Below are 12,239 nucleotides of genomic sequence, written 5' to 3' on the forward strand. Positions count from 1 at the left end.
GGAGACAGGCAGGGGGAAGGCGGCTGGAGACAGGCAGGGGGAAGGCAGCAGGAGACAGACAGGGGAAAGGCAGCAGGAGACAGGCAGGGGAAAGGCGTCAGGAGTCAGGCAGGGGAAAGGCGTCAGGAGTCAGGCAGGGGAAAGGCGTCAGGAGACAGGCAGGGGAAAGGCGACAGGAGACAGGCAGGGGAAAGGCGACAGGCAGGGGAAAGGCGACAGGAGACAGGCAGGGGAAAGGCGGCAGGAGACAGGCAGGAGAAAGGCGGCAGGAGACAGGCAGGGGAAAGGCGGCAGGAGACAGGCAGGGGAAAGGCGACAGGCAGGGGAAAGGCGGCAGGAGACAGGCAGGGGAAAGGCGGCAGGAGACAGGCAGGGGAAAGGCGACAGGAGACAGGCAGGTGAAAGGCGGCAGGAGACAGACAGGTGAAAGGCGGCAGGAGACAGGCAGGGGGAAGGCTGCAGGAGACAGGCAGGGGGAAGGCGGCAGGAGACAGGCAGGGGGAAGGCGGCAGGAGACAGGCAGAGGGAAGGCGGCAGGAGACAGGCAGGGGGAAGGCGGCAGAAGACAAGCAGGGGGAAGGCGGCTGGAGACAAGCAGGGGGAAGGCGGCTGGAGACAAGCAGGGGAAAGGCGGCTGGAGACAGTCAGGGGAGCAGCTGCATGGAGTAACATGAGATGGGGCTCGGACAGGGTCAGCAGCAGCAGCCACCAGCGGGGTACATTGCCAGCTGCCTGCAGGCTATAACCCGGCCCTCCCATACCAGAGGCTCCTGCCATGCTAGACCCGCAGCCCCCTGCCTCCTACCCACACCCTCTGCAGCCAAGGAAGGATGAGCTGCTGGGAGCCCCTGAGGCGGATGAGCGAGGAAGACCCCTGGAGGAGTAAGTGCCGCTCTCTGTGCCTGCTTCTAGATGCTGCCCTCCCCTACTTGCTGCATGGGTGCAGATGTTGGCAGCGCACACAGCATGAAAAAACAAGGTTTGTTGGCGCTAGGCAGGTCTGTGATGGAATACACCTTAGGATTAGCAGCCACCTGGAGAGGGGTAGCCGGCCTCCTCATACAGAGACAAATGTGGGGAATACCAGGGAGGCGCTCTATCCAAATGATGCAACCAAAACCATAAAAACAATATAAACAGTAATATAGAGCAAAACATATACTAATGGGTGTTACCCTGAGGTATATGATATCTCTGGTATAAATGATATACACAATGAGTATACACAAAGGTATCACTGATAAAATCAATGTAAAAGGAAAACGCTGATCCTTCTACATAGGAGACTCTCAGAGGATTTGTCAGTCTCTTATAGTAAATTAGCAGCGCACAGTGTGAGTGAGAAGAAATCCTCCAGCTGATATGGTTCATACAGGAATGTGTCCTGAACCAGAATGACCTTTATATGGTAATTGTCCATCCGCTTAGTTCCGGTGTAACAACAAAGTGAGTATACATGTGTATAGATGTGATGGTAGTCAGTAGTCACTGCACCAGTGTTGGTAGTCCTTGCGGCACAAAGTTGATACTACAGACCCGCTCTGTATCACCCTTTGCCCGGGTGAAGAAGCTGCGGGCGGCGTGGTCTGCTATAAGCTGTTCGCTGTCGTGCGGTGCAATGTGGATGCGCAGAGCCGCTGTCTCGTACTCCCAGCACGGGTAAGGTTTGTATCAGCAGCACAGTGTCTGGACTTACCCGGAATAGGGAGGAACACATGGTGCAGTCTCTCCACGATGTTCATTTCACATTTGCCGGCAATTGGTGAACCATCAGCTACTGGAGGTTGTATCTTCTTCTGTGGGCACTACAGGTATCAGCGATCCCTCTCTCTGTGCCCTCAACGCGTTTCTCCGCACACCGGGCGGCTTTTTCAAGAGCTGGAGGATTTCTTCTCCCTCACACTGTGCGCTGCTAATTTACTATAAGAGACTGACAAATCCTCTGAGAGTCTCCTATGTAGAAGGATCAGCGTTTTCCTTTTACATTGATTTTATCAGTGATACCTTTGTGTATACTCATTGTGTATATTATATATACCAGAGATATCATACACCTCAGGGTAACACCCATTAGTATATGTTTTGCTCTATATTACTGTTTATATTGTTTTTATGTTTTGGTTGCATCATTTGGATAGAGCGCCTCCCTGGTATTCCCCACATTTGCACACAGCACGGGGCACAGTAACAGGCCGGCTGCTGGCACGTATACAAAATAACAGGTTCCCTATAGAATAATAGTAAACGCCAGGCACAGCTGCTGCAGAAACTCTTGGTTCATATGTGACGTCAGTCTCTTCTGATACTGGCATTATATAATACAGCCCGGTGTCTCTACAGCAGATGGCCGTCGTTATACGTGTGGCGCCTCCTAGCGGGAATGTCACATGTTACACCATTATAGTGACGTGACTGCTGGGGGGGACGGCAATGAGGGGGCTCAGCCTGCAGCAGTCACACTGCCAGTGGTGTAGTAATGCTCTGCAGCTGTCACACTGCCAGTGGTGTAGTAATGCTCTGCAGCTGTCACACTGCCAGTGGTGTAGTAATGCTCTGCAGCTGTCACACTGCCAGTGGTGTAGTAATGCTCTGCAGCTGTCACGCTGCCAGTGGTGTAGTAATGCTCTGCAGCTGTCACACTGCCAGTGGTGTAGTAATGCTCTGCAGCTGTCACACTGCCGGTGGTGTAGTAATGCTCTGCAGCTGCCACACTGCCAGTGGTGTAGTAATGCTCTGCAGCAGTCACACTGCCGGTGGTGTAGTAATGCTCTGCAGCTGTCACACTGCCGGTGGTGTAGTAATGCTCTGCAGCTGTCACACTGCCGGTGGTGTAGTAATGCTCTGCAGCTGTCACACTGCCAGTGGTGTAGTAATGCTCTGCAGCTGACATAATAATAACAACAATAACAACAACAACAACAGGACACCACAGGCTGCCCCCCCTGTATTATAATAATAATAATAATAATAACAGGACACCACAGGCTGCTCCCCCTGTATAATAATAATAATAACTGGACACTACAGGCTCCTCCCACTGTATAATAATAATAATAACAGGACACCACAGGCTGCTCCCCCTGTATAATAATAATAACAACAGGACACCACAGGCTGCTCCCCCTGTATAATAATATAATTGGACACCACAGGCTGCTCCCCCAGTATTATTATAATAATAACAGGACACCACAGGCTGCTCCCACTGTATATTAAATATTAATAATAACAAGACACCACAGGCTGCTCTCCCTGTATAATAATAATAATAATAATAACAAGACACCACAGGCTGCTCTCCCTGTATAATAATAATAATAATAATAATAATAATAACAGGACACCACAGGCTGCTCCCCCTGTATAATAATATAATTGGACACCACAGGCTGCTCCCCCTGTATAGTAATAATATCAGGACACTACAGGCTGCTTCTCCTGTATAATAATAATAACAGGACACCACAGGCTGCTCCCCCAGTATTATTATAATAATAACAGTACACAACAGCCTACTCCCCCTGTATAGTAATAATATCAGGACACCACAGGCTGCTCCCTCTGTATAATAATAATAAAAGGACACCACATGCTGCTCCCCCTGTATAGTAATAATAACAGGGCACCACAGGCTGCTCCCCCTGTATAGTAATAATATCAGGACACTACAGGCTGCTTCTCCTGTATAATAATAATAACAGGACACCACAGGCTGCTCCCCCTGTATAGTAATAATAACAGGACACCATAGGCTGCTCCCCCTGTATAGTAATAATAACAGGACACCACAGGCTGCTCCCCCTGTATAATAATAATAACAGGACACTACAGGCTGCTCCCCCTGTATAGTAAGACGCCATTACCTGATCTCCACGGACACTGCGAGGCTGCAGCAGTCGATGAAAACTCACTTCCTGTATGTGGAACGCACAGTCCGGAAGTAAGGTGGAACGCACAGGCAGGAAGTAAAGAGTGAATGGCACAAGCTGATTCCTAGTGACTGGTTCCTCCCCTCCTACACCCCCGCCGCCTGTAATCATTATAACCATAAATGTCCTCAGTGCCGGAGGCCGGCGGCCATTTTCTTGTAGACCAGTCCGGCAGCAGCAATAGGTTTCCTGGCCGTGTAGTGACGTCAGGAGCGGCGGCCATTTTCCCCTGGTCTGAGCTCCGCCTTCCTTCTATCATTCCCACAAGGCAGCAGGAGCAGAGAGCAGCCATTGCTGTGTCTGGCAGCAGGTAATGATATTATTATTATTATTATTCTATAGGCTGAGCAGCTCTGGTGTCAGGTTCTGTACTACAGGGGGAGCAGCCTCTGGTGCCTTGTTATAGTGCAGCTGGAGCAGCCTCTGGTGCTGCATTATCCCTGTACAGGTGGCTGACACTCTAGTGTCCTATTACTGTAATACAGGTGGAGCAGACCCCGCCGTTACCGTAATACAGGTGGCGCAGACCCCGCCGTTACCGTAATACAGGCGTCACAGACCCCGCAGTTACCATAATACAGGCGTCGCAGACCCCACCGTTACCGTAATACAGGTGGCGCAGACCCCGCCGTTACCGTAATACAGGCGTCACAGACCCCGCAGTTACCGTAATACAGGCGTCGCAGACCCCACCGTTACCGTAATACAGGTGGCGCAGTCCCTGCCGTTACCGTAATACTGGTGGCGCAGTCCCTGCCGTTACCGTAATACAGAGGGCGCAGACCCCACTGTTACCGTGATACAGGTGGCGCAGACCCTGCCGTTACCGTGATACAGGTGGCGCCAGGGGCGGATTGGGAAACAAAAGTGGCCCTGGAAAATGTTCTAAAAGTGGCCCCATTGGTTGTACCAAATCAAATGAAGGCGGAGCCAATACCAAAGTAGGCAGGATTAATACTTTAAAATGTAATGTACATGGAGTTACACCAACAAAAGGCAGAGCATGTTATATTAGCTGGATGTAACATATCCAAAAGTTTAGAAAGTATTGTGTTGTAGCAGAAGTAGTTAAGAAATTGAAACTAGACCCGGCGCATGGAGGTAAGTACGTATGAAAATGTGGTAGAAACCCAGAAAACAGGGTTTTTTCTGTATTTTCATTTTAGTACATCCCACCCACAGCATGTGCATAGCAGATACATTAACAACTAAACAGAGCATACACATACTACATACATAACACAGAATGGACATAGCAAATAAATAACCATGTATACCTTGAATATACATAGAATATACATAATCAACAATACATAGCAACCTGCATAGCATATACATAACTAGCTATATAACCAACTATATAGAGAATATACATACCCTTATAGATCCCCTGCCCTCGAAACAGATCTACAGTAACCCTCCATCCATGTACCCAAACAAGATAACTTAGGGGGTAATTCAGAGCTGATCGTAGATGTGCTAAATTTAGCACATCTACAATCAGATTCTCAGACATGCGGGGGGACGCCCAGCACAGGGCTAGTCCGCCCCACATATCAGGTAATATGCCGGGTTGGTGACTGCAGCAGGAAAAGGGGCTGACGCAGGTCGCAGACGGGTAGCACCCATGTCAGGCTCCCGGCTGTGACCCGCGTTTCTAGGTTTAAAATGGGAATACCACATCCCCGCCCCCCAATACCCCTCTCCTTTAACACACACCCCTTCTCAATTGGCCAGCTAACTTTCCATGACAGCACCATCCATATCCCATCCACTTTTAACACCAGCACCCCTCCCCTCCTCCATATCCCTTTTCCTTAGCATGTCAGCTAACCCAATATTCATGGTCCTTTAATCTACGAGCATCTCATCATCACCACTTCCACTAGAATGCCAGCAAACACCACCCCCCTACAACCAAAATGTACCTTCGAAATGCCAGCTATCTTCAGCTCTTCATCCCACAATACCCCTTCGCCCCCATATATACATATAAATATGCCAGCTCTCCTAAAATGCCCTTTCCTCAACTTAACAACCCCCTCATATAACCTTCTCTATGGGCCAACTCACCCTAACCCCCCCCCCCATATGCCCCTTCTCAATAGACAATCTTCCCCACCCCAAATCTTCCCTCACCATCAGTGCCCCAGTAACTCTGATGCCCCCCCTGCCATGTCCCCAGACACAGCCTCATTCTCTCCCCCATTACAGCGCTGAGCCTGCACCCAGAACTCAGTCACCCCCGCCGCTGCCCCATGCATCAGCACCTGTCTGCTGCTGCATACTCACACACGGCGCCTTCTTATCCGAGTGACGAGCAGCAGACCAAGCAGCCCCGACGCCCGCTGTCATGCAGGGAGAGCGGTATCTGTGGCCGGCGCCTCCCCCCTGACTGGCTGGAATACAGAAGGAGAGTCCCCACGCTGCAGCTGGGAGTCCGGGACATGCGGCTCCTTGCACACATGTGGTGGGGGGCGGAGCCTGACGGCCGCGGCTCACGCAGTCTGTCAGTGACAGTGTATTACGCGCACGGGCGGGGGCACATAAACTGGCGGCCCCGCACACCAATCGGCCCACCGGGATCCTCCCCGGTATGGCCAATGGCCAATCCGGCACTGGGTGGCGCAAACCCCGCCGTTACTGTAATTTTATAAACGGGACATTACAGGTGTTGTGTCCTGTGGCATTGTACTATACAGGTGGAGCGGCATTTGTTGTATTAATATTCAGGGGAGCTGTATTAAAATACAGGGGAGTGGCATGTGTTGTCCTACTGGACAGGGGGAGCGACCTGGGGCATCCTCCTATACAGGGGTAGTGGATTATGACATCCTACTATGCAGGGGGAGCAGCCTGTGCTACCCTTTTATACAGGGGAAGTGACCTGTGGTGTCTTGTTACTATTATTATATATGGTGAGCGACATGTATTGTCTTTCTATACCAGGGGTGGCCAATCAGTCAGCGACAAAGAGCCAAGAAAAATCCAAGGGCATGCCAAAGAGCCGACACCATGTGCACGCCAAAGGCACGTGTGCAAAAATGGGGCGTGGTCTTGTGCCCACTAGGCCATGCCCATTATAAAATACATTGAAAAAGCCAGATCCAAAATAAAATACATAGAAAGGGACCAATCCACATAAAATACATTTTAAAAGCCACATCCACATAAAATACATGAAAAAAGACAGAGCCAAATAAAATACATTTAAAAGCAAGATTAACATAACAATTCCTCCATGTGTCACTCCAGCCCCCCATGCCAGTTTAGTAGCCCTTCATGTGTCCAGTAGCCCTTGCTCCAAACCCGTGATGGTCCATGCTGAGGTAGCTGTAGTCCCTCTTTGCTTGCCAGTGGGTTCTCACCTAGTATCCGTGTCCCTCAGTCCACTTAGTGATGCCTGGCTGGAGCACAGTGGTTTCTGGATCTTTTGTGGTCACCTGACCTCAAGTGTCAGGAGCCGCATCTGAATGAAGCAAGAGCCGCATGCGGCTCAAGAGCCACTGGTTGGCCACCGCTGTTCTATACAGAAGGAGTAGCCTGTGTTGTCATATTACAGGGGTAGCATCCTGTACTGTCGTAGTATACAGGGGGAGCGGCCTGTGTTGTCATAATATACAAGTGGAGGGACCTGTGGTGTCTTGTTACTATTATTATATAAGGTGGGCGGATTGTATTTTCTTTCTATACAGAAGGCGTGGCCTATGTTGTCATAATATACAGGGGTAGCTTCCTGTACTGTCATAGTATACAGGGGGAGCGGCATGTGTTGTCATAATATACAGGGTTAGCATCCTGTATTGTCATAATATACAGGGGGAGCGGCCTGTGTTGTCATAATATACAGGGATAGCATCCTGTGCTGTCATAGCATACAGGGGGAGCGGCATGTGTTGTCATAATATACAGGGTTAGCTTTCTGTGCTGTCATAGTATACAGGGGGAGCGGCATGTGTTTTCATAATATACAAGTGGAGGGACCTGTGGTGTCTTGTTATTATTATTATATAGGGTGAGGGGAATGTATTTTCTTTCTATACAGAAGGCGTGTCCTGTGTTGTCATAATATACAGGGGTAGCTTTCTGTGCTGTCATAGTATACAGGGGGAGCGGCCTGTGTTGTATTTATTATTTATTAGCAGTTTCTTATATAGCGCAGCATATTCTGTTGTGTTTTTCAATTAGAACAGCAGTAATAGAACGAAACTAGGTAAAAACAGACAGACATAGAGGTAGGAAGGCCCTGCTTGCATGCTTACAATCTATGGGGGAATAGGCATTGATACACAAGGATAGATGCTACCTGTTGCATAATGGTCCACCAGCTTGCCAGTTTCTTAATGGGTTGTATGATATGATCACCCAGCGATGAAATGAGGTATAGATTGAGAACAGCAGAGGACCCAAGACTGATAGGCCCTACACACCGGCCGATTTTTTGAAAGATATGAACGATCTCGTTCATAAATGAACGAGAACTCGTTCATATCTTTCAGTGTGGAGACTTAAGCGATGAACGATGCGCGGCCCCGCGCTCGTTCATCGCTGGTCTCCCGTCGGCTGTGCATGCAGGCCAATATGGACGATCTCGTCCATATTTGCCTGCACTTCAATGCAGCCGCGTGACGGGGGGAGTGAAGAAACTTCACTCCCCCCGTCACTGGGTCGCTCGTCGGCCGTATCCGCCGTCGGGCAGCTCGGCGGCGGGTCGGCCAGTGAGTAGGGCCCATGAGCCTTGCGGTACTCCAACTGATAGAGGTAGAGAAGAAGAGGTAGAAGCAGAGAAGTGAACACTGAAAGAGCGATTAGATAGGTAGGATGAGAACCAGGAGAGGGCCGTGTCCTGAAGACCTAGAGATTGTAGTATTTGTATGAGAAGAGAGTGGTCAACAGTGTCATAAGCAGCAGAGAGATCTAGAAGAATGAGTAGTGTGTAGTGGGCTTTAGATCTAGCAGTGACTAGATCATTCACTACTTTGGTCAGTGCAGTCTCTGTGGAGTGTTGGGCATGAAAGCCTGACTGAAGTGGGTCCAATAAGTTGTGGGAGTTAAGAATGTGTGTAAGGCGAGTGTAGGCAAGTCTCTCAAGTAGATTGGAGGGATATGGTAGCTGAGAAATGGGACGGTAGTTAGAGAGTGTGTTTGGGTCAGAGTTGTGTTTGTTTAGAATGGGAGTAATCACTGCATGCTTAAACAGAGAAGTAAAGATACCAGTAGAGAGAGAGAGAGAGATTACAGTTTTTAGATAAGGTTGGGATAAGCACAGGAGACAAAGTTTTACTGACTTGTAAGGGTATAGGATCAAGAGGAGAGGTAGTGGAGTAGGAGGATGGAAAGAGTGTTGATACTTCATCTTCACTTGTGGGATCAAATGAAGAGAATGTGCCAGAGGGTTCAGGTAGGGAATTGAGCAGGTCACTGGCTGAGGAAGAGCATACCATTTCATCTCAGATTTTATCAATCTTATCCTTGAAGTAGGAGGCAAGTTCTTGTGCACTGATAGTAGCTAGTGGGGGAGGTGAGGGAGGGTAAAGAAGTGATTTATATGTATTAAAAAGTTGCTTGGGGTTGGTGGCATGAGAAGAAATGAGAGATTGGGAATATGTTTGTTTGGCAGTGTCCAGGGCCTGATGATAGGAGTGGTAGGTGCTCTTATATGTGAGGAAGTCACTTGGATTCTGAGATTTACGCCACTGACGTTCTACTTTACGTGACAGTTTTTGTAGGTGTCTTGTTGATTTAGAGTGCCACGGTTGGCATCTAAGCCTACGTGGAGTGTGATAGGTAGCTGGAGCCACTTCATCAAGGGCACTCTCTAGGGTCTTGTGCAGGTGGGATACAACAGTGTCCGGTGTGGTAAATGTAGATATTGGTGAGAGCAGTTGTTGCAGAGAAGTGGAAAGTTGTTGAAAATGTATATTGTTAGTATTCTGCGGGTTAGAGGAGGCTTGCTAGGTTATAGTGTCATAGAATTTAGAGTAATAGAAGAGATTGTGAAGGTGATCAGGTTGTGATCAGAGAGAGGGAAAGGATTGTTAATGAATTCAGAAACTGAGCAGAGCCTGGTGAACACAAGATCAAGGCAGTGGCCTTCCTGGTGTGTAGAGGTGTCAGACCATTGGGTGAGGCCAAGAGAGGAGGTTAGAGAGAGGAATTTGGAGGTATGAACAGATTGTGGACTGTCAAGAGCTATATTGAAATTGGCCATAATGATGGTGGAGATGTCAGAGGATAAGATGTGTGGGAGCCAGGCAGAAAAGTCTTCTAGAAATTGTTGTTTGGGTTGCCCAGGAGGGCGATAGATAGCTGCATCATGCAGAGAGAAGGGGCTGAAAATCCTGATTGAGTGAACTTCAAATGATGGGAATGCGAGTGGGGGCTGAAAATCCTGATAGAGTGAACTTCAAATGATGGGAATGCGAGTGATGGAACCTGAGGTAGAAAAGTGTATGTGAAAAATTTGGAAAGTAAGATCCCAACCCCACCACCTTTACAATTACCAGGCCTGGGGGTGTGTGTGAAGTGGAAACCACCGTGTGACAGTGCTGCAGGGTAGGCGGTGTCTGATTGTGTGAGCCAGGTTTCTGTTATAGCCAGCAGATTAAAGTTGTGAGATATGAAGAGGTCATGGATGGATGGTAATTTGTTACAAGCAGAGCGTGCATTCCATAAGCCACATTTTAGTGACTTGAAGGGGTATGGGAGACACGTGATATTTATGAAGTTAGATGGATTTCTATGTTGTTTTGAGATAGCTGAGTATGAGAGGGACAGGTGGTTGGGGCCTGGATTTGGTGATATGGCACCAGCTAATAAAAGCAGAAGAGTGAGATAAATATTGGTGGATGTTTGCGAGTGTTTATTCTGGTGGCCAATTGTGGTTGTCAAAGTACTTGCAGAGAAGTAAGTATAAAGCTCGTGAGTGGTTAGAAGAGGGGGGTGGAGAATAGAAGCTGTAATGTGCACAGAGGGGTGAGTGTAGAATGTGTTACATTTGGTGACAATTCCATGAATTGAAATAAGAAACAATAGTTTGATGAACATGCTGTGGTCGTTTGTGAGATCATTTTGGGTTAAGTGGTGTAGGAATATGTTGTTTAAGTAAGTTACCTTTCCTTGATGGCTCTCAATGTTTGTTCAACTGTTTTTTTAACTGTTCAGATAACATACTTCTTAATTCCACACTTATTAAATTCCACGCAAGCTACCCCCAGCAAGCTGACCCCTTAAAATTATACAGTAACACCAGGGGACGTGTCTGAGTGATGACTGGAGAGGTGACTGCTGGGAATGGGACATTATACAGTAACACCAGGGGATGTGTCTGGGTGATGACTGGAGAGGTGACTGCTGGGAATGGGACATTATACAGTAACACCAGGGGATGTGTCAGGGTGATGACTGGAGAGGTGACTGCTGGGAATGGGACATTATACAGTAACACCAGGGGATGTGTCTGGGTGATGACTGGAGAGGTGACTGCTGGGAATGGGGCATTATACAGTAACACCAGGGGACGTATCTGGGTGATGACTGGAGAGGTGACTGCTGGGAATGAGGCATTATACAGTAACACCAGGGGATGTGTCTGGGTGATGACTGGAGAGGTGACTGCTGGGAATGGGGTATTATACAGTAACACCAGGGGACGTGTCTGGGTGATGACTGGAGAGGTGACTGCTGGGAATGGGACATTATACAGTAACACCAGGGGATGTGTCTGGGTGATGACTGGAGAGGTGACTGCTGGGAATGGGACATTATACAGTATCACCAGGGGATGTGTCTGGGTGATGACTATCACTGTGTGTGTCAGGTTCCTATAAGATGTCAGGATGTCACTGTCTATGTCTCCATGCAGGAGGGGGAGTATATAGAGGAACACAGGGGTCTGTACAAGGACGTGATGATGGAGAATCACCGGCCCCTCACATCACTGGGTAAGAGGAGACTGTCATGTATTGTACAGGGGAGAGCAGGTATGGGGGCCCCTATATACACACATCATCTGATAATCACATATATACTGTACTCAGTCACTGTGTGTCTCTTACAGATGGGCCCAGTAACAGAGATACCCCAGAGAGATGTCCCCGTCCTCTGTATTCCCAGGATTGTACAGAGGAGAATCACAGGATCCCACAGGAGGATCAGGTAGGTGGGATTTAAGGTCTCCCCAATATACCAAAGTGACTGTCACTATATGATCTGTAGAGGAGCTATGTGTCTTATACACTGATATTATACTGTTTCACCTCAGTTTAGTCTAACAATATGCAAATGCCATTGTATTATTTTTTGGTTATT

At 48.5% G+C, this 12,239-nt stretch overlaps 1 protein-coding gene across 1 annotated transcript in view; it reads right to left on the reverse strand.

Moving 5' to 3' along the window:
- Window positions 1-3,940, reverse strand: part of LOC134984212 (uncharacterized) — a 211,827-nt gene extending 207,887 nt beyond the window's left edge. Inside the window, exon 1 of the mRNA XM_063949844.1 lies at window positions 3,864-3,940. The gene's annotated coding sequence lies outside the window, so the exon portion shown is untranslated. The remainder of the gene's footprint in view (window positions 1-3,863) is intronic.
- Window positions 3,941-12,239: the final 8,299 nt, after the last annotated feature.

This window comes from Pseudophryne corroboree, assembly GCF_028390025.1.
Source record: "Pseudophryne corroboree isolate aPseCor3 chromosome 3 unlocalized genomic scaffold, aPseCor3.hap2 SUPER_3_unloc_40, whole genome shotgun sequence".
Lineage (NCBI taxonomy): Eukaryota > Metazoa > Chordata > Amphibia > Anura > Myobatrachidae > Pseudophryne > Pseudophryne corroboree.